Genomic DNA, 22,541 nt, shown 5'->3' on the forward strand with positions numbered 1-22,541 from the left:
ACAGTTCTACTTCATGGGAAACATAAGGAAGAAAGAAGAGAAAATGTATTTCTTTAACTTATATTCTGAAACAATGAAATAATTAGAATACATTTATTTGCTTTTGATACTTTGACACTTTTTAAAAAGACATCACCTGTGTGTCTCTCCCTGATTCTATTACCCTCCTCCTATTACCAGAGGTAACTACTTTCTTGAATTTTTAAATCTATTTTCTATAATTGCATACGTATGTACCTATATATATACAGTGTTTTGCATGTTTAAAAATATTTTATATAAATGGTGTATATATTTTATAACTTGCTTTATTTTAGTCAGTATTTGTTTTTGAGATATAACTTTATATTTTGAGATCAACACACGATACATGGTACCCTTAGTTCTTTTGTTTTTTTATTTTAAGTTTTTTTGGCTGTAAGTTTATTCAATGCAAAATAATCCTCTCCGATTTTACTGAGGTGGCTGACTACGTCCACAACCAAACCCGCCTCTAAACTGGAATTCGGTTGCTGACCCAGCCCCAGCCTTGGCTTTCTTGTTGGCATCAGGGGGCACAGCACTCCATCTGTAGGTATCTCTGTAGGCTTCCCCTCTCATGAGTCTTGCAGGTTGCTCACCTGCTAGACCTTTAGGCCGAGGCCTGCCAGCCTCTGGATGGCTGTGGCGTAGGGTGGCAGGCACAATCTCTGGGAGCAGATGAAGGTACCAGTAGAAATGTCTCCAGGCAAACTGTTCCTTCATGCAGCCTCAGGACTTGAGAGACTGCATGGCCTTCATGACATGAAGGTTGGGCACATTCTTGTCTGCCAGCTCTGGGTGCTTAGGCATGTGGACATCCTTCTTAGCCACCGTGACTCCCTTCTTAAAAAGGAGTTCATAAATGGCAACCCGGTTCTTCTTAGGCATCAACATCTCCGTGGCTGTGGAAAGATCTTTAGTTCTTTTTAACCACTGTAGTTTTCAAGGGTATCGTCTTGATGATCTTTCAGATTACTTACAATATTTTGCTATTATAAGCAATACTGCCACGAAGATTCTTCTTCTATGTCTCCATGGGGATAAAAACAAGAGTTTCTCTAGATTCTAGACTTAGCCCTTCTCATCCAGAATTCCTCAAGAGAATTAAACCCCAATCTCTTAAGGTATCTTTGAAGGGTAATGAGTTAACGTCTGTCCTGTAAGTCTGGAATAGTTCAAATGTTGAGCTGGAGCTGGAGATTGATAGTCACTCCTAGAAATGAATGTGCTAATCTCTTCCTAATTCTTGAGTTCAGTTGGGAGGCTTGAAATCAGCCATGCTGATATCACAGAAATCAGCAAATGCTACGAATAAAACTTCCTTCCCTATCCCCCTAGCCGGTTGTTAAACATTTGCTAGCACACCACAGATTTTGACTTTATACCATCCTTGGGAGAACTTAGGAAACAGTCACTTTAATCTTTTTCTGTAGAGCTTATTTTTCTGTATGAGAAAGACTGTATGTGGCAGGGTGTGTGCATCTCCAACTTTACTAGACAGTGCCAAATTAGGCTGGGCATAGTGGCTCAGGCTTATAATCCCAGCACTTTGGGAGGCTGAGGCAGGAGGATTACTTGAGACCTTGGAGTTCGAGACCAGCCTGGCCAACTAGTGAGACCCCATCTCTACAAAAACACATAAAAGTTAGCTGGGCATGATGATGTGTACCTGTGGTCCCAGCTATTTGGGAGTCTCAGTGGGAGGATCGCTTGAGCCCGGGAGGTCAAGGCTTCAGTGAGCCATGTTGGCACCATTGTACTCCAGCCTGGGCAACAGAGCAAGACTGTCGCAGAAACAGCAAACAAACAAAGAAAATGCCTAATTATCTCCAAAGTGGTCATACCAAATTATATACCCACAAGTTTTATGAGAGTTTCTTTTTATCTGCCTTCTATCATCAGTATTTGATATTGGTATACATATAAAACTTTTATTTTTGTCAATTTGATAGCTATGAAATATCTCTTTATAATTTGCATTTTTCTTTTTTTGTAGAAATGAGGGTCTAGCTGTGTTGCCATGAGGGTCTAGCTGTGTTGCCCAGACTGGTCTCGAACTCCTGGCCTCAAGTATCCTACCATCTCAGTCTCCCAAGTGCTGGGATTAGCAGCATGTCCACTGACACAACCTGTTTTGCATTTTTTTTTTTTTTTTACTGATGAAGTTGAGTGTCTATTCCTGTGTTCACTGGACATTTTAGTTTCCTCACCCATTTTTCTATTGGGTTTATATGTCTTTTAAAAGATTGATTCAGAGGAGTTCTTCGTTAATTCAGAATACTCATCTTTTGTTGATTCTATTTCTGTGAATCACGTATATCATTTGACAATCTTTAGCTTGCCTTTAACTTGTTTGTAGTGTATTTTGTGTAAGAGATGTTTAACTTTAGTGTAATCAAAGCTATTGATCTTTTTCTTTATGGTTTGTTCATTGGGGGTTTTGTTTCTGAAGTAGTCAGAGTCCCTGCAGGAAACAGAATTCCACTGAAATGTTTCAACTAAAGAGATACTAGTGAAGGGACATTTTACAGAGATGTGACAAAAGTTGAGGCACAGAAGACAAATAACTGTAGGAAGCTGTCACTATCCTTAAGCCTAAAAGGGAAAGGGGAGGAAATGGTGTTGCTAGAACCCAGAGGGAGTTGTCATCCTGGAGAAGGGGCCACCTGGCAGAAGCTGTAGTTGTGGAGGGATGGGTACTCGCAGGTGAGGGCCCAAAGCAGGAAGGAGCAGGGAAGAAGTACCCCAGCTTCTCCACCTTCTGACCCATTGAACTCCTTCTGGTACCTTCCTTGTCTGAATCCAATTGGAAGCTAGTGAGCAAAGGAACTTGGGTGAGGTGGTCCCTAGATGTCAGCATTTCAAGGCATGGAGCCAAGCAGAGGCAAGTGGAGAATGAATCTCAGATGAACTATAATCAGCACACTTTCCTTGTCCTAAAGCCATAAACGTATTTTCATATATTCTCTCCCGAAAGTTTAAAATTTTGTTTTACATATTTAGATTTTAGTCTACCTGAAATATGTTTTTTTGTAAATATTAGGCACCTAATTTATTTTTCATACAGGTAATCAGGTGGCCCTGAGCTATTTATTTGTAATTTTTTTGAGACAGTCTCGCTCTGTCACCCAGGCTGGAGTGCAGTAGTACCAACATAGCTCACTGCAGCCTTGACCTCCTGGACTCAAGCAATCCTCCCATCTCAGCCTCCTAAGAAGCTGGGACCACTATGCTCAGCTAAATGTTCGGGGTTTTTTTTCTATTTTCTTTGTTTTTTTTTTTGAGATGGAGTCTCGCTCTGTTGCCCAGTCTGGAGTGTGGTGGTGCAATCTCAGCTTACTGCAGCCTCCGCCTCCCAGGTTCAAGTGATTCTCCTGCCTCAGCCTCCCGAGTAGCTGGGATTACAGGAGCCCACCACCACGACTGGCTAATTTTTTTTTTGTATGTTTAGTAGAGATCGGGTTTCACTATGTTGGCCAGGCTGGTCTTGAACCCCTGACCCCGTAATCCGCCCACCTTGGCCTCCCAGAGTGCTGGGATTACAGGCGTGAACCACCGCGCCTGGCCTGCTCAGCTAATTTTTAAAATTTTTGTAGAGACAGGGTCTCTTCGTGTTGCCCAGGCAGGGTTCAAGCAATCCTTCTGCCTCAGCCTCCTGAAGTGCTGGGATTATAGGCATGAGCCATCGTGCCTGGCCCTGAGCTACTTACTGAATTCTTTCCTTACTGATCTGTAATTTCACTTCAGTCATATATTACACTTCCACATATATGTGGTTTTGAACTCTCAATTCTGTTCCATTGATCTATTTATCTGTACCTACGTCAACTCTACCCTGTTCTAATTAGTAGAGCTTTATAATAAGCTATGATAGGACATGTCCCCTATCTTGTTCCTTAAGCTTATTACAACTGTGTTTGGCCCTTTCCTATTTCAGATGAATTTTAGGATTCATTTGCCAAGTTCCATTGAAGGAAAATATGGGATTTAAACTTCATTTAATTTGTTGATAAGTTTGGGGGAGAATCTGCATGTGTATAGTATTAAGTATTCTTGTCCCTTAAATGGTATGGCTCCCCATTAATTTTGATCTTTTCATCTGATGAACTTTTGGAAAGGTATTTGTTTTCTCACTTTTCATTTTTGGCTGTAATGAGAAAATAGTAATTCTGGAATCTTTATTCTCATCGCTGTTAATTGTTATTAAAACTAAAAAGCATGATGTCTCAGTTTTAAAGGGGCAACAAATCAGAATGGATTGAAAATGAGTATCTGATTAAAATTTTTTTCTACCTTTTTGTAATTTGGGCTTTAATTTCTTAAAGGAAGCAAAACAAATATGATGTTGAAATTATCAATATTAGTCCCACAAAAACGATTTTTCTGTAGCCCAGTACTGGATTGTGCTGCACTCTGTGTAAAGAGGCCAAATGAATAGCTCTGCACTCATAGTGAGGGAATCTGGCACTTTTTAAGTGAGATTTTTGACTTGTTGTGACTCTTTCAGATGTATGTTTTCTTTTAAATGAATCATCTTTAAATATATGCATTGTCTGAGCAAGTTCAGGATTGTAAAGTGTACATTTAATTGTAACAGAACAGAACAGCAGTGGGCGTCTGTGCTACAGATGATATTCTTAGGGTATTTGCTGCCATCCACTCTCCTTTCTAAATTTGGTGTTACAGATTCAACTTCTGTTTTTAAAAAGGGAAGTTGCAGATAGATCATTCACACTATTATTTTCTCCTTAAAGCCAGTTTCTCTGCCCATGTAAGGAGTTTCCTATAACCTAAACAAGACTTCTCTAAGAAAACCATTTTGAAACAAATATTACTTAGCAAGGTTAAATATTTTGTTCAATATTTAAAGTGTATTTTTGAAAAAAGCAATTGACTAGTTACACAAGTGTACCTAATGTGGTGTTGGTATCTGAGCTACTTGCTTTATTTTCTTCCTACTTGACTTTACTCTGCATTTCTGAAATTTTAGATATAAAAATTTAAAAACTGAAAACAAAAACAAAAGAGAAAGAAAACAAAAATTATACATTTTATTTTATTTTCATTCTTTAATTTGTTTTGAGTCAGCTCTGTTGCCTAGGCTGGAGTGCGGTGGTGTGATCTCAGCTCACTGCAACCTCTGCCCCCTGGACTCAAGCAATTCTCATGCCTCAGCCTCCCAAGTAGCTGGGAATACAGGCGTGTGCCACCATGCCCAGCTAATTTTTTTGTATTGTTAGTAGAGATGGGGTTTTGCCATGTTTGCCAGGCTGGTCTCGAACTCCCAGCCTCAAGTGACCTGCCCACCTCCGCCTACCAAGGTGCTGGGATTACAGGCATGAACCACCACACCTGGCTATAAATTTTAAATTTTATATATATATATATATTATTATTATTTTTAAAGCAAAAGACTACTATTATTAGACAGGTTGGATAATTTTGAAAAAGTCTTGTTTATTCTGGCAACAGGTCTTTAAAAGACAATTGTACATTAGCGACTGAAAGGTAAAGCCTATGCAGTCTTGGCAAGTGTTACCTCTCCCCTAGAAAACTAATAATAATTCATGTGGCAAAGGGCTGATTCATTTTTAATTGTATATTGTGTTTACACTTAAACTGTATCCTCTGTTCACGTTTATTTTCTAATGATGCCTCATAGCCTAAACTTGAAGGCACTTCCTGGGCACCTATTCACATTAAAGCCTCGATTTTTTTTTTAACTTCTCTAAGTAGAATTTTTATAGCTGAGACTTCAAAAAATGGTTTAAATATATTATTTTCATTACAAAAATCACCATACTTAAAAGTCCTCTTTACTTATAAGGTTTAAAGGTACTCAACCCTAGATAGTTTCTACAATAGATACAAGAATATGTAAACCAAAAGATAGAATTTAGTCTAGCCAATCATATAAATTTGCTTGATTTTAAAACATAGAAACATTTAGTATTAGAGTAACACTTTGGAAAAAAAAATTTCTGTCATCATTTTGCCATTTTTTCCTCAGAATTAACAGATAATATTCTTAACTACTGTCATATTTTTGTATTCCATGAACAAAAGGGTGTAAAGGTGACAGTGTTAAATGCTCATTTGAACCATTCAGGTAGCCATTGGAAAATTTGGATAGATAAGTCTTTTTTTTTGAGACAGAATTTAACTCTTGTTGTCCAGGCTGGAGTGCAATGGCGCGATCTCGGCTCACTGCAACCTCTGCCTGCCGGGTTCAAGAGATTCTCCTGTCGCAGCCTCCTGAGTAGCAGGGATTACAGGCACCCGCCACTACACCCGGCTAATTTTTGCTATTTTTAGTAGACATAGTTGTTTTTTTTTTTTTTTAATTTATCTTCAGGTTGATGGCGTAAGCATATATTTTGGTTTTCTTCAACTCCTATCTGGCGTTTTTCTTTAACCTAAAAATCAAATGCTGCTGTGTTTTAAAATGTTATTTAATACTTTTCACTCTTAAAGTAAGTTGGCAGAGAAGAATCTTCATTAAAAGGTACAGAATGGTGGGATTCTGGCAATAATTTGGTGTTTATCTGCGAGGTTGTTCCCCATGTAATGATCCTGTTAAAATTAACTCTTAACAGTACATACTTCATGAGGGAAATTTTAGCAGGAAAGATTAACCTTTTTGAGTTTATGAAGCCGGTGTAAGTCCTTCAGCATTCTTCATTGGTCCACTTATTGAGTGATCCTTATTGAATGCCTGCTGTGTTAGGCAGTGCTGTAGAGGCTAGAGACAGGGTGGTAAACAAGAATGACCGTGTTATGAACCTTACTGGAAATGAGTGAGGGGCTAGAGGATATGATGAATTTTATTTCTTTTTCTTGTGGTGGTTGTGGGTTGTTAATTCTGTGGGATAAAATGTGGTGCTAACAAGGCTAAGGATAGGCAGGGTTGGAGTTTTTTGTATAAGAAATAGAATTGTTATTCCATGACCCGAGTAGAGAGATGGAGCTAAGCAGCATCCAGTTCCTGGCCCAGCACTACCCTCCTGTTGGTCTCTGCACGTTGACTCTGTATTTCCTGGCTCTGCACCATCTGCTGTTTCTGAGGAGTGTATGCTCTTCTCAAGACGCTCAGCACTCCTGGCTTTCACAGAATGCTTCAATAAATGTTAGATCCAGGCTTCCTTTGACCCTAGAGTCAGCTTGATAAAGAGTTCCATTGGTGGGTCCTTCTCAGATCCTCTGTTTAGTCCTCTGAGAGGTGGGTAGTAGTACCTCCCCTGCCTATGGCACAGGGAAGGCATTATGAAGAGCAAACAAGTGGATCCATATGAAAGCACCTTGTGGCCGGGCGCGGTGGGTCACGCCTGTAATCCCAGCACTTTGGGAGGCAGAGCCAGGCAGATCAACTGAGGTTGGGAGTTCGAGACCAGCCTGACCAACATGGAGAAATCCTGTCTCTACTAAAAATACAAAATTAACCAGGTGTAGTGGTGCATGCCCGTAATCCCAGCTACTTGGGAGGCTGAGGTAGGAGAATCTCTTGAACCCGGGAGGTGGAGTTGCAGTGAGCCGAGATTGTGCCATTGCACTCTAGCCTGGGCAACAAGAGCAAGACTCTGTCTCAAAAAAAGAAAGAAAATCGCCTTGTAAATTGCCCTGCTGCTACACAAACTTAGGGGGTAGGGGTATTTCCAGTCTCACAGCTGGGTGACTTGAACCCTAAGGGGTAAGAAATCTAGAAGAATATGGATAGAACTGCTCAAGTCCATCTTCTGGACCTAAAAAAATAATTCAAAGAACATATTGAAGAGAGTACATCATCATTATTTGCATTTCTAGTCCTTTCATTTAGAAATATGTGAACATGAACTTGGTTTTATATTCTTCCAGACAAGCTGAGCAGCTTCCAAAGCATTTTATCTCATTTTAGCCTTAAAACTCCTCCATGAGGATAGTCACAGTGTAATCACTGTTTCATAGACTCTTACTTAGCTCTAGGGAGGGGCTCTTGAAATCTTTGAGTCCAAGTTCCTTTTTTTTGCCAGGTGTGGAAGCAGGCCCAGTACAGAGGGTCTGATTCGGCCTCCCTGCTCGCTGTGGCTGAGGAGCTAGCCCTGAAATCACCTGACTTAACAACCCTGTGCTCTTTTTTTTTTTTTTTTTTTTGAGACGGAGTCTCGCTGTGTCTCCCAGGCTGGAGTGCAGTGGCGTGATCTCGGCTCACTGCAAGCTCCGCCTCCCGGGTTCACGCCATTCTCCCGCCTCAGCCTCCCAAGTAGCTGAGACTACAGGCGCCCGCCACCACGCCCGGCTAGTTTTTTGTATTTTTAGTAGAGACGGGGTTTCACCATGTTAGCCAGGATAGTCTCGATCTCCTGACCTCGTGATCCACCTGCCTCGGCCTCCCAAAGTGCTGGGATTACAGGCTTGAGCCATCGCGCCCGGCCCCCTGTGCTCTTTTGACCAGAACTGGTGCTTATCCTAAATCTGTGACCCAGTTGATTAAGAAACTAAAAAGTCATAGATTTATCATGGTTAAGTAATTAATGTGTACAAGATCTTCAAACTCCTAGTCCAGGACTTTTCATCTCACCAAGCTGGTTCCTGGGGGCAAGAAAGGTCTGTGCAATTTCTAACATTCATTGAAATTTTCTGTGGAAGCTAGAAGTGCTCAGTGCCTTGAGAAGAGTGAGAACTCCTCAAGAATTGTGGATGGCTTATAGACAGGAAGAAATACAGAGTCCATGTGTAGAGGTGATGTGTGTTGTGTAGGGAACTGGGGATAGGAGATGTTTCTGAGAAGAGACCACCAGTCTTAGTGGAGTAGTGTCCCTGCAGGAAGGAACCCTGGAGTTGTCAGAGTCACCAAGAAAGTTATTTGCATTTTGATAGACTGCACAAGGCTTTTGAAGATTCAGTGGAAAATGGAATAGGAAGGAAGCTAATGCCTAACAGAAGCCATCTTCTCCAGTAATAGTGAGAAGGGACTGATCCCGAAAGCTAGAAAAAAAGGAAATGGTTTTAAAAGCATTTTCTTTAAATATTGCCACGAAGATTGTGTTTCAGGTTTAGATTTACATATTGTCAGATTTTTAAAAGAGAAAAAAAAGTGTATCTTTAACAGACAAGTGAAACCTCCCTGAGAAGGTACAAAGCAGTCGTTGCAAAGCAGTTCAACGTAACAACATGGAAAGCTTTGCAAAGGGGCCTTCACTGGAGCTGTAGTTCTGCTTTTATGAATTGTGACTTCAGGGAGGAGCAGAAAAAAACCATGACAAAAGCAGGTGGAAGAAGAGATGGAGAAAATTTGCAGAAGTAGAGGAGTTCACTTGCTGCTTTGATAGAATTGTTTTAAATTGTTAGTGGCTGAAAAGGACTGAATCTGCCTGTGCCATCTTTGTGAGAGTATTTACTTTTGCAAATCATTGTATCCTCTATTGACTCCTTAATAATCATTTAGGTTATGTGACTTCCAGAACTTTATTTTGAAGATTTATTCCAATTTTCAGTTATCCGAATGATAAGTCCACAGTTAGGATCTCTGTATTTTCCATGAAAAGCTTATTTAGCCTAGCTGACTTTATATAATTTATTTAATAACTGAAACATTTATCTTTTTTGCCATAAAACCAAGACCAATATTTGCAAGGTATATAGATGGATGATCATTACTGGTATTTCAGGTGGAACCTGAAAGATAAAATTTTTTTGTTGTTGTTTTTTTTTTTTTTGAGACGGAGTCTCGCTCTGTCGCCCAGGCTGGAGTGCAGTGGCGCGATCTCGGCTCACTGCAAGCTCCGCCTCCCGGGTTCACGCCATTCTCCTGCCTCAGCCTCCCAAGTAGCTGGGACTACAGGCGCCCACAACCGCGCCCGGCTAATTTTTTGTATTTTTAGTAGAGATGGGGTTTCACCGTGGTCTCGATCTCCTGACCTTGTGATCCGCCCGCCTCAGCCTCCCAAAGTGCTGGGATTACAGGCGTGAGCTACCGCGCCCGGCCGAAAGATAAAAATTTAATAAAACCAAAAGAAAAATGAAATTCAGTTCAAAACCTGTTTAAAGTCTTTATTTCTCAGTTTATATATCCAGCTTGCCCCTTGTGTTTTTGGTGTGTGCTAATTAAGTGCTAAAAGTGGCCTTCAGTTAGTGCACTAGTGTACCAGTCTATAAGATGTGAGGGCACAGAAACTTTCAAAAGAGAAGCAGTGAAGTGTAAACTAGTACCCAGAACTACAAAATGATGCCGAGAAGTACTTCTCTGAAATTAAACTCATGAGCATTTTTAAAATTTACCATCACAGTTCTATACTTATAAAAAGAATGTTTCTTTTCTCCCTAAACAGATATGTTCCTGGTAGTTAAATGTGGATGACTAGCCTAATTTCTTATAACTGTTCTAAAGTTATGTTATATGAAAGTGAGAGGGAGAACTTCTAAATTCTGGATGAGGCTGTCAGAGTAGGATTATTTTAAATGGGATTTTGTTTTGAGATAAGGTCTCACCTACACTGGAATGCAGTGGTGTGGTCATTGCTCACTGCACCCTTGAACTCCTGGGCTCAAACAATCTTCCCACCTCCACCTCCTTAGTAGCTAGGACTATAGGCATACATCACCATGCAGGGCTACTTTTTTCATTTTTTGTGGTGACGGGGGTCTGGTCTCAAACTCCTGGCCTCAAGTGATCCTTCTGTCCAGGCCTCCCAAATTGCTGGGATTACAGGTGTGAGCCACTGCACCTAGCCCTTAAATGGGCTTTTAAATCTCCCAAAGAGTGAGAACAAAATTTACATATTCACTAAACACTTCTTATTCACTGAAGGGAACTGACTTCAAAAGTGCAGGAAGTGCCTTTCCTTATCCCCATAGACTTGAATTTCTAGGGCTGGGTAGAGACTGCTGTTCTGGCCTGTGTGTCACTCAGCCTTGGGGTAGGGGATTGCATAAGGGGAAGGAGAGGGTTAACCAGCAGGTGTTAACCACGTTGGCAGCTGTTGAAGCTGCCAGCTCACTTAAACTTCTTGGTCAAAGATGCCAGATTCTAAAAGTGGGGGAAGTGGGAGCTGTTTGTAATGTGTGCATTGATAAGATGTTACAGCCTTCAGAGGTATAAACGGATGGAAACCATTTCACTCCAAAAAACGCAGGTTGCTGGTCTCCTAAGAGTGCAAACCTTTGAGCAGGTACAAAATACAGACCTTATAGACTTCAGCAGAATCGTGCCTACCCTGGTGACACAAAATTGTCACTTTGACTTAAATCTTGTTATGTTATTCAGAAACACTGCACTTGGTGTGACCTATTTGCTAGAAAATATCCAAGTGTCACAAAAGTTCTGCAAGTGTAACTTCCTGCTTACTTTAATCCATGAATAGCAGTTTAAATTCACTTTAAATTCAACAGAGCTAATGCCTCTGGCCTCCTCTACAAAGATATCACAGGAAGAGATTATTGCAGCTTCTATTTCAATGGCTTTTCCTTAAAGTGAGCACTGAAAGTATAAGTGAGTGGGTGGTTAGGAAACTGTTAGTAGTTAATGTCGTCTCTAAACTGCAGAACTCTGGAAATGAAAAATATCTTGGCTTCACAGCAAAATGTTTGAATGTTATGCCACTCAGGCGCAAACTGAGCAAGACCTGCAGAGGGCCGGTGAGCACAGCTTCCATATTATCTCATTTTGAACGCCATTATAATGAGACTTTGCAAAGATATCCACAAACACTTAGCTTTTGGCTTAGGTTATACTGTGTAAGACTTTAATTATACTAAGGGTCCGGTAAAAACCTTTTCCATCCTCCTCAAGGATAAAACAAGAAGCGTTGTCTCCTCTATCAACATTTTAGCACGTTTAATTTCGATGAGATCATCAATTTGATTGATAACAAATCATTACAGAACAGTTTAAACAAGTCTAAATTTCTCTTGATGTTAACGACTTACAATCACCTTTATGTTAGGTCTTAAAGCTTTATTATCCTTAAATACAACTAGCATAGTGAACCATTAAACTCCAAAGTGATCTGAAATGATATTGATTGGGGTGCCAGCCAAAATTTTAAGGTGCCTGCCTGCATTGCTTTTTACATCTTTACACTGAATGCACATGTAATTTTTAAAATAATCATTAATTTTCCAGTCGAACCATCTCTCTGGCCTCTTTCCCTAGTGCTCTTAAATTCTCACCATTTGAGCATACACACGTTCTCTTCCAACTAGTATAAATTTCGCTGGTAAATTTAAGTAGTTCCAAGCATAAGCTTACTCCACGGGAGGGAAAGGCCACCAACGTGAAACTTGTGGGCGCCTCCGACCTGGCTGCGTCTCCTAGCCTGGCTTCCCTCCTGCCGGGTCTGCACCGCGGCCCGGCCGACCCCGAAGGATGCAACTCTTTCGGTCCGGCTCCCCAAGTGCCGTGGACTTGGTGACCCACTTCGCGCGTCGGGCTGAGGCCACGAGGGCAAGGGACTTTTTCTGTCCCCGACTCACGGTTGGAGCCCCCATCCTGCCGTTCGGACCCGTGCGGGCCTCGGAGGAGTGTCCCGCAGCGGACCCCCGCCCAGGAACCCCGCAGGCAGCGAGACGGGCGCCCGGGCCAGTTCTCTGCCCCTCGCCCCCCGCGGGGACCCTGCCCGCCCCGCTGACCGGCCCCACGTTGCCAAATAGCTCAAATGCTTGTCATATTTGCGGTCGCGCGACTCCGCGGGCTGTGCACGCGCTGCACTCGCCGCCGCCTTTGTCACCAGCCGCTTCGTCATTCGCCTGAGCGCTTCTAGAGTATGGGGGGCGTTACTAGTGGCAGTGGTGGTCCTCAGGCCGGAGTGTCTCCTTCTCTCTCTCCTCCTCTTTCAGCCCGTCCTTACGAGAAAATAGGGGCGCGCCGGCCCGGGAGGGAGCTGGGGGCGGCGCTGCCACCCGCCGCCCCTGCGCTCTGTCGCCCCTTCCTGCTCCTCTGGCGGCCGCGGCCGGGCTCGGCCTTTATCGCGCCTCCCGGGACCGCGGGGGAGAGGCGGGCCGGGGCGGGGCCGGCGGGGGCGGGGCCGGGCGGCGAGGGGCGGGGCCTGCGGCGCCGGGGCCCGGAGCTCGCGGGAGGCTCGCGGGCCGCACGTCACTCCTGCACGGCGAGTGCTGGAGCACGAGCTGCCGCTCGCTCGGTCAGGGCGCCCCCTCCGCCCGCCTCTCGCTTCCTCCTGTGCTGCCTGCCGCCGCCGCCTCCACCATTGTATAATGCTCGGGGAGCGCAGGCAGAGGACGGCGGAGTCTTAGCTTCGGCCTCGCCTGCTGCCCGCTCCCCGGCGCCACCCTCGGGCCCCTGGAGCGGGGCACTCCGCATGGAGCTGGAGTAGCTGAGGAGTGGGCGGAAACCCCTCCTGATGCGTTAGTTCCCAGGTGGAGCTGCATGTGGTAAGTTCTCCCGGCGCCGGGCTGGAGGGGATCCGTGGGCGCTGGGGCTCCGGGTGGATGGGGGGCGGTGTTGGGACTCGGCCAGGGCCGGGAGAGCCCTGAGGGCGGAGGAGGGGCCGGGCGCCGCAGCGGGAGGGAGCCGGGGACGGAACAGGTACGGGAGGAGCGCTCCCTCCCGCGGCCCCGGCCCCGCGCTCTCGGACCCCGGGCGCCTGCGGGCTGAGCCGCTGGGGGCAGGGCCGGGGTCAGGAGGGGGTCGGGAGCTCTGAGAGCCGAGCGGCGGGTGGGGGCGCCTGGAGCTGTCGCCTCTACAGCTGGGATGTGTGTGCGCGTTGTGGCGGTTGTGTTGTTGTGAACGTGCGAGACTTTTTAAGGCTCGGATTGCTGGCGCGAAGGCTGCTTCACTTTTGAGTTCCGTGGCCGGGTTTGCATCCAACTTGCTGTAGTGCGTTTTTGTGAATTTCCCGGTGTTTTTGTTTATGTTAAAAACGTCCCTTTCCACCCTCTTTTCGCCCATGCCCAAATGAATTGATTTGGGATCTATGTGTATATTAAACTGAACGTCTCGTTGGTTTTTAAGTTAGAAATCTACAAGTCATCTTGGTGGTAACCGCCTATGACTGAAAGGGAGGGGGCTGAGGGGAGCCAGCTGTCCCAAGCTCTAGACTTTGTACCAGTAAGACAGGGGGTGTCGTCACAGGGCCACTGCATGGAGAGAAAATCGTGTTTTGTTTTGTTTTGTTTTGTTTCTTGGCTGTAAGTTATCTTACCTTTAGCAGAAGTGGTAGTAATGGATTGAGAATGGGAGTCGAGTTTTAGGTTTAGTTTCTAAGTTTCACGAAAAGATCAGGTATAGTTTGCATTGGAATAACTTTTTGCTTGCAAGCTGAGTCGTTTCAGGAGGTAGAAAGTTAATTTTCACAGACACCGAATGGGGAGGACCGTCAGCAGAGTGAGACAGCCAGCCTCAGACCACAGCAGTTTTTATTTGAATCGAATTGGGCAGCCCCAGTTGGTCTTAGGGGAGAGAGTACATGTTTTCAAGCTTTGTTCATGAAATACGCCTTTTGATTTCTCAATATATGTTAAGAAATATCCATAATGTGTGTAAAGAGCCTAGAAGTTGTAGTCACCAGTAGGATTCCTGAGGCCCTAAGTGTTCACAGTAGCTTTTTGTAATTAGAGACTAGTCCCTGACAAGAGTGATGTGGGCTTTTGGCTTCGCTCCGCCCCTGAAGGACCGTCCACCTGAGAGCGTCTGGGCTGCTTGGCCGATGGGGGTTGGGGGTAGTTGCTCAGCTCAGCAGAAGGCATGTCTCACCCTGGCAGCTCCCATCCCTCCCCCTTTTTATAGAAGTCTATTCTGATATGAGTGTGCTAGGGTGTGCTGTGAAGATGAAAATATCCATCCTAAGATCCCAACTTCTGAAGTGAACAAGAATAGTTTGTTTGTGGATCTCTGCTTTTCTGTTTATTTTTTCAGGGTTCTTTTTTTTTTTCTTTTTATTTAAAAGAGACAAATACTTAAAAGTTTTCCATCGACTTCCTTGGAGGTGTATTATATGTTAATATAAAATTTTTATGTCGTTCTTTAAGTTTGGAATCCTTTAACAATTTTTTTTAACTTCTTTCACCCCCTAATTAAAATGTACATAACCATGTTGTTCTCAGATGAGAAATTTTATTTTGGAGTTGACATCCCCCAACCCCCTTTTTCCTTAACACCTGGCTCTTTTCCTTACCTCATTAAGACAGGTAGGGGAGAGGACTCACATTTTGTAATGCCAACCAAGTGTATGTATGACAGGAAGTGTCCTAGGGAACGGTTTTATTGTCAGGCGAATGTCACAACGTCTTAGGTTAACAGCTGCTCAAGCTTGTTTCCCTTGAAGAATTAAGAGAAGGATATTAATTCAGATTTAGAAAATCTTTACACTTCTATTTGCTGAATTGTCCCTCTTTAAAGTTTTTGTATTTAATTGAGAAGCTAAAATATGAATTTTGCCCAATTGCTACACACTGAATTATTACTGATAATGAGCATAGTAAAATAGCACATATTTTGATATTTTAAAACTCATTCAAATTTGTATGGCGACTGATAGCCTATGGCATCTCCTATTTTAAACAGGGTTTCAATGGCAGAGTAAGTTAAACACTACTTTAGAAAGGCACACACATGCATCACACACAAAAAACATTACAAAACGTATGAAGGCAGTTTGAAGATGTTCGAATGCAAATACATAAAAATTTCTATTAATAAAAGTAGCATACTGCAAGTTATCAGTGTCCACTTATACTACAAAATATTTTACATTTTAGTAACTAAGAAAGGTGAAAGCTGGAACAGAAACTTTGAGAGGTTTCTTTTGCTGTGGTTTCTTGTTAAAGAGCACAGAAAAAAAGTATGAAGCTTTATTTTATATTTCACATAATCAAGACCACTTTGTCAATATTACCTATGGAAAAAGCTATGTATAGATAAGAGTATTTGGGACCATGAACTTCAATTCACTCATAGAATTTTTAAAGCTTTTTGGCAACAGAAATTTTGTATTCAGTGTCATGGCATGTCCTATAGGAGATAGCTCTAGTTGTGGTAGTTTCTTGGTGCCTGAGAGAGAGAGCAAGCGCAGGCACTGCCTCTGATTACTGAGTCCAAAGATCAGGTGTGTACTGAAGGCACCAGAAGGCAAGCTCCAGTTGATGTGAAAATGGCCTTACAATAAGGGTGACACCAGCTCTCATAGGTCTTTCTGTTAATACTGACTAGCAAAACATGAAAATCTAAAAGTGCCATGGCCAGTTTATATGCACAACTCATATATTTTGTACCTATTGTTAATAATTATTCATTAAGCAATTGATAGAAATCCACAAGCCAGGACTCCTGTTTAAGAAATGTGTGCCTATTTCATTTAATTTCAGTATGTTTGAAGGAAATGGCTACTAATCTAGAAAAAATGATTGTCTCAAATGGCCGGTGCAGTTGGTATTAAAGGCAAACTTCTGCCCTGTGTGCAGATGCTGGGAAACCCTTATGAACAGAACTGTCCCCTGGAGCGTCCGTCACTCATTGTGTGGAGCAGTGTCTTTCTCCATTAGCCCTGTGTGGCAGTTCATTCTTTGTATGAATCTGTGAATGGCATATGTCAGCCCAATAAGACGACATTCCTATTCTGAGTAATAAATAGACTCCTTGTTTTTTTTTTTTTTCTCGGAGATCACGAGACAAACAAAACAGGATTGGCTGTCTAAAAATTTTCTTTGAAATACAAATGAAAATTTCAAAGTAAAATCATCACAATATATTTTATAATATATGATTTCTAATAGGACAGAACAGATACAGATACTGCCAGTTTCAACAAGCGCCACATATAGACAGCACAAACTCTTTGGAAAATTCTGCCCTCTCTGTGGTCTGAGGGATCCCAAAGCTGGAAAGACCCATTTGTCTTTTCTCAGAATCCTCTGTCCCTCATCTGAACTTAATGCTAGGATTCTCTGAAGTAAACCCCACAATTTGATTGATCTATTTTGGAAACCCAAGATCACCTAAGCTGTATTCTGCATCCATTGCAGTTTTCAGCTCAGAATGGAGTTGGCATCTGTGCTCCTGGCCGGCCTCTTCTTACACTTGCACACTGTCTGGCCAGAGCTGGCCCCTGCCTCCCCACAGGGACAGCAGATCAAGGGGTGCATGTGCCCGGCCCACCTCCACCCTGAGTGGAGAGTGGACTGAGCTATGCGGAGGCGTCGGGTGGGGGCTGGAGGGGAAGAGCAGAGGATAGATCTGGAGCCGACTGTGCAACTGCTACAGCAGGTCTGACTAGTTTGAGGTGCCCAAAGGCAGCTTTGTTTTTCTAGTAACTCCAGGTAGCAGCAAACTTCAGTTCTTAAAACTCATTCATGTCTGCCTTACTGTCTTTTTTGTCATTTTACAAAAACCTGTGTCTTTGCAGAATTACTAATTAATTCTAAGCTTTTTTCCTTTAAAAACCTTCCTAGGCAGCTAACTGAAAAGAAGCTAAGCATTTTCTAAGGACTTCCCCAATAGAATAGTAAAGGGGAAGGGATTCTGGCTCTTAAAGACATGATCTATGTCTATATATTCTGTATATCCATATGCCCACACTGATGTTTAACAGTGGGCTGAGTGAACCTGTTGAAGAAAAGTAAAATGTACACTTGAATAGACCATGGTCAAAACCACTGAATGATCAAAAGTCCCTTGCTCCACATCAGCCTTTAGCGCTTTGCTTGCCTCTGCTCCAGCCGGCTGCTTATCATTCCACGCCATGCACTGCAGCTCCTGGGGTTTGGAGCAGGCCTGCTAGTGTACCCCACCCTTGTGTTTGGAAGTGTTGCCCAAGTTAAACTCAGAGAATCTGAAAGTCCCAAGGTCATCTCTACACCAGAACAGGTTTGCATAAAATCCTAGTCACGCTAATGAGATACCGAGCTGGCAACTGCTTTAAACTGATCTTCCTGTGTGGTTATCCCATTTTATAATAGGTGATACAGATTTGCTTTTCAGATTTCTTTCCTACTTTGAGGGGACATCTCCCTGTCCATCTGTACCTCTTCTGTGTCTTCCATGCTATCAGAGAAAACCAATCTGCCTGAGGAATTTGGGTGCTATGATCCAGAGTGGAATAATTTTTGCTCTGTCTCTCTGCTTCTCAGGAACTTGGTGGTCTTTTCTGAACTTTTTAAGGCAAACTAATTTTGTTTTAGTAGTTTTACCATGTCCAGAAATAGAAAATGAAGTATGTTTCACTGGCAGTGGTTCTTAGCTGTCTGACAAGTAGTTGGTTTACAAATTAAAAATTCGATTCTTCAGGTGGTTCCTGCCTTCTTCTAAAGCTCCAGAAGACAGGTAGGATGAATCGAGTGTGAGGGGGTGGCAGGCTGGGGAGGTTGAGGAAGGCTTTCCATGAAGACCATTGAAGGTAATTGAAGAATTATGAAGCATTTTCCTTAGAAAATAAATAGTTATTACATTTAGTGTGGTACTCTGATTATTTTTATTGTATTTAAGTGACTTAGCTTAAAGTTCAGTGAGCCATTCATTATCAATGCACAGAAGTCCTTGGGAAGATATACGTTTTATCTCAAAATAGTCCCAAAGTAGTTATTTTTTAATGGCTGCCATATTTACAAAGTATCATTTACTCCCCTCAAGTTTAGTTTGTATCCTCATTGCCTTTTTCTTTGTAAAATTATTTTCTGTGTGTGAATTATTCAAGTATATGATACAAAGTTTAAATTGTCTTTGTAAAACCTTATTAGCCTACCTAATTCTTAGAGGCAACTAAACATTCGAAACATGTAGATTACTTACATGGGACAGGTATTTACGTAGAATAGTTATTTCCTGCCATTTGCATGTCTCAAGTATATTTCTATTATTCTGCACCTCAAATTGTTGTACTCATATCATGTTGTAGAAATGTGATATTGTTCTCTAAGGAATCCAGGTTTAGGCCATACAATACAATGTTCAGTTTTACACAGTAAGTAAAAGAAACAACATTTCTCTGGTTTTCCTCTTTGGACTGCACGGATAAGTTATAAGATGAAATATGTACTGTATTTGTAAGCAATATTTTAAGTGATTCTTTTGTAGTAATGAAGCATCCAAATTTGAAGGCATGACTAGTTTTTAATTTTTAACTTTTAAGAAACGTTTCTATTGAAGCATTTCTTGAAGTAGCATACTTTATTTTTATTCCTTAGTTTTATTCAGTGGCAAATAGTTGTCTAACTAATAAAACCTAGAAGGCCACCTTCGGTTTTAACTAAGATGTAATTTTATCTCTCACAGAATTGTTCTAAAATCTATTTCCCTGTTTTAGTAAGACTTACATGTATCTTGAGTCCTGAGGTTTTTTTGTTTTTTTTTTTTTTTCTAACACAAAAACTGTCACATGCTTTTGGCAAAGCCTTTCCTTCCTACTCTAAGCCCCCCACCCCCTTGACATTGTTTATTAAGGGTCTCTAGCGTGAGGGAGAAAAACAGTGTATCTTTAGGGAAAAGATGCTACAGGAGGATTGAAACAGAATCCCATCCAAGCAATTATAAATACAGGAAAAAAAAATATTTTCATTATGCTGGAGAATGGGGGTTGGGCAATGCTGGCTAGCCTTTACTAGTAAAGCACGTAATCTTATGGGAAAAATTGTCAAATCTGAGAATTCCTTACCCTAATGTTAATGAGGCCTTAGATTCAAAATGCTAAAAATATCATATTCTGACACCAAATTATTATGAAGTAGCATCACAATTCAAATGATTATAATATATAGATATGTTTATACTTTCCAATTTTCAAATGGGGAGACTCATTATAACATTTCATCTATTATGAGCATTATTATTGAACGTACAACATCATATAACCTGAACTTGTAATTTAAATAGAAAGAATTCCAGCAAGTAGTTACACATAATGATCTTGCTTCATTATCTCCCTAAGGTTAACTGTGTTACATTTTATAATTAAATGGCCCCTCCCCAATGTTTTTTCTGAAGGGTTTTCCCAAATAACTGCCTGAAGCAGTATCTGTTCAGTATGGAGATAATTTATAGTTATTAAGAAGTAGCAAGTAGGCTTAGTAAAGGCATCTATACTGGTAAAAGTCTTAGCCTAATTTATTGAGGCTCATTGTTTTATTGGGAGTCCATGTTGGAAGCCCCACTGGAAATTCTGAACTGTTGGCTTCCCCACATTCACATCTCCTGACTTGGGTGTGTGTTTGTTGTTGTGTGTTTGTTCTCATTTCAGGAATCCTCCAGGGATTCTAACCATGGTTTTTGAAACGTCAGTGTTAACTTTTGCATACAGGGAAACAACCTTTCCTATACACAGTACTTCCAGAGTTTGAACCATACCATAATTTAATTTATTTTGGCCTTGGAAAAGCTCCCAGCTTGCTTAGCATTGTTCTGTGGATACCTGAATTTGAAAACAATCTTGAAAATGTATATACTTTGAGAGCTGTAGGTAGAAATTGCAGTGAAGAATCAGACTTCTGCGCTCCTTGCTGCTCGGCTGCGCCCCCTCGTGGCTGGATGTGATGTGCTGTCTTGCAGAGTTTAAAGAGTTCCAACTTGAATTGGGCGTGCTTGTTTACATGAGCAGTAATAGCTTTCTTCTGTGTGAAAAAAAAACCTATCAAATTAATATAATAGTTTTCATTGGGGGTGTGAGTAATTTATTGTGCTTATTTTATATGTTTTAATTTTAAAAATATGTATTGGCGTGTTGTGGTTTGTAACTTTTTATTATGGAAAATTCCAAACACACTCAAAAGTAAAAGCGAGAGTACAATGCACTGCCTTGTACTTATCAGCCAGCCTCAGCAGGTATCAACATTTTGTCAAATCTCGTTTCATCTACATGGCCAGGTTTTGGGGTTTTTGTTTGTTTGTTTGTTTTGGAGTATTTTAAAGCAAATTCCAGGCATCAGAGCATATTATGTTTTTGTTAACTTCAGGTTAAAAACTGTATAATTCTACTCAATCTTTTACTTGAATTAAGTGTGCCATTCCCAAGTAATCCTTTTTCTTTATAAATTTTTTAAAAAATTCCTTAAAACTGAGAAAACAAATAAAGCTTTTTTCTTTCTAATTTTTTTTTTTTTAAATCGAGTGTACCATACTTTTAGCCAGAATCCTTAGGTAAAATAAAACAATTGACAGCATTCTCATTGTCCTTGGAAGAAGGTGATTGGTGTCCATAGCTTCATAAGAGTTGGGATTAAAACTTAAAATTCCCAGCTGGCAGAGGAACCACTGACACAGGATATTAGAAACATTTTATACCATTGACATTTATATTCTAAAAAGCCCATTTTCTTTCCAGATGTGTACTAACAAGGCCGTAATTTAAAGAAATAATTATTTGAAACATTCTCTCCCAGAATTTGACTATATTTTGCTTACTAAATGCAGTTGTCAACATTTTTAAAAATTATTTTACTAGGAGAAAAGATTATATTTGACAAACCTCCAGTATTGGAAATTGTCTTCAATTTAATAGAAGCATGTAAAAATCTGAGAGGAGAAACTAGGATTTAAAAAATTTGAACTTCAGAAAACAACCCCAAACAGTAAAAGTTGTTTCTTAAATTTACTTAGGGTTTGACTTCCTGGTCGAATTTCAGTGTATCCTCAGGCTTCCCCGCCCCCTGCCCTCTTCTCCACTGTCAAGAAAGCCAGGATTGCTCCTGCAGGTCTTCGTCAAATGCAGGGTCTGATCTTGCACAAACAGCCTAAGTTGCGTTGCCCTGCGGGCCCCCGCGCGGCCGGTGCGCAGCGGGAGAGCCCGGAGGAGGCGCCGGCAGCAAACAGTGGTATCGGGTTACAGGTTCAGAATATCGCTGGAGCACTGGTGACTGGCTTTATAATTACATTGCCGATTTGTTAGGGGAGGCTTGTCTTCCTTACCAATTAGCATGGATGTTACTGCAGGGGCCTCAAATTCTGGATGAGTTTTGGTTGTTTTGTTTTTGTTTTTGTTTTTGTTTTAAAGCATCCCGATCCATAGAACTTCATGGGTTCTGTTACTAACACTCCCTCTTGTCTTTGGGCATCCTTACGGTGTCTGTAAATAAGCCAGAGACGGTCTCTCCCTGTTGGAACGTTTGCCCCTGTTTCTGCCCACTCCCCTCGGCCAGACGCAGTTGTTTTGGGGTCCGAGGTCTACTTTTGCTCTTTGGATACCCCAGCACCCCCCCGCACCGTGCTGGAGGGGACAGCCCACATCCCGTGCCTGCTGCAGTGTCAGGACACACGAGCCCCGGCTGAGGACGTGCCTGTTTCTCTTAGCTTCCTTTCTGATTCTGCCAGCATCATCCACCACTGCAACCTTTTCAGGGCAGCCTCTTTGTTTTCGCTGCTGTGTTTTCTTGTTCCTTGGGGGAGGAGGGTGTTAAAAGCCTGGACATGATCAAGATTTCTTAGTCCAGTGTGTTGTTTAAGGTGTAATATTTTAAGTGTAGAAAGTTGTCTAAGCAAATAGCTTCCCCCAATTAGGATCGGGCTTCTCCTTCCGGCTCAGAAGTTGCTGTGTCACACTACGACAGCAGCCTGGAGGCAGAGCACTGGGGTCCTCAGCGTCCCACCCTCAGGCTGGTGGGAGGTTCCC

At 42.1% G+C, this 22,541-nt stretch overlaps 1 protein-coding gene and 1 pseudogene across 4 annotated transcripts in view; one reads left to right on the top strand and one right to left on the bottom strand.

Annotated features, from left to right (window-relative positions):
- The window catches only part of SERTAD2 (SERTA domain containing 2), a 123,958-nt gene that overhangs the window by 88,679 nt on the left and 12,738 nt on the right, over positions 1-22,541 (top strand). For 2 of the 4 annotated variants that reach the window (XR_006691679.2, XM_005575739.4), the window contains exon 1: positions 13,087-13,383. The exons of the other annotated variants lie outside the window; for them this stretch is intronic. The gene's annotated coding sequence lies outside the window, so the exon portion shown is untranslated. Of the gene's footprint in view, positions 1-13,086; positions 13,384-22,541 lie in introns of those variants that run through there. 4 annotated transcript variants of the gene reach the window in all.
- Positions 454-915, bottom strand: LOC102124340 (small ribosomal subunit protein eS10-like; annotated as a pseudogene).

The sequence above is a fragment of the Macaca fascicularis genome, chromosome 13, assembly GCF_037993035.2.
Source record: "Macaca fascicularis isolate 582-1 chromosome 13, T2T-MFA8v1.1".
Classification (NCBI taxonomy): domain Eukaryota; kingdom Metazoa; phylum Chordata; class Mammalia; order Primates; family Cercopithecidae; genus Macaca; species Macaca fascicularis.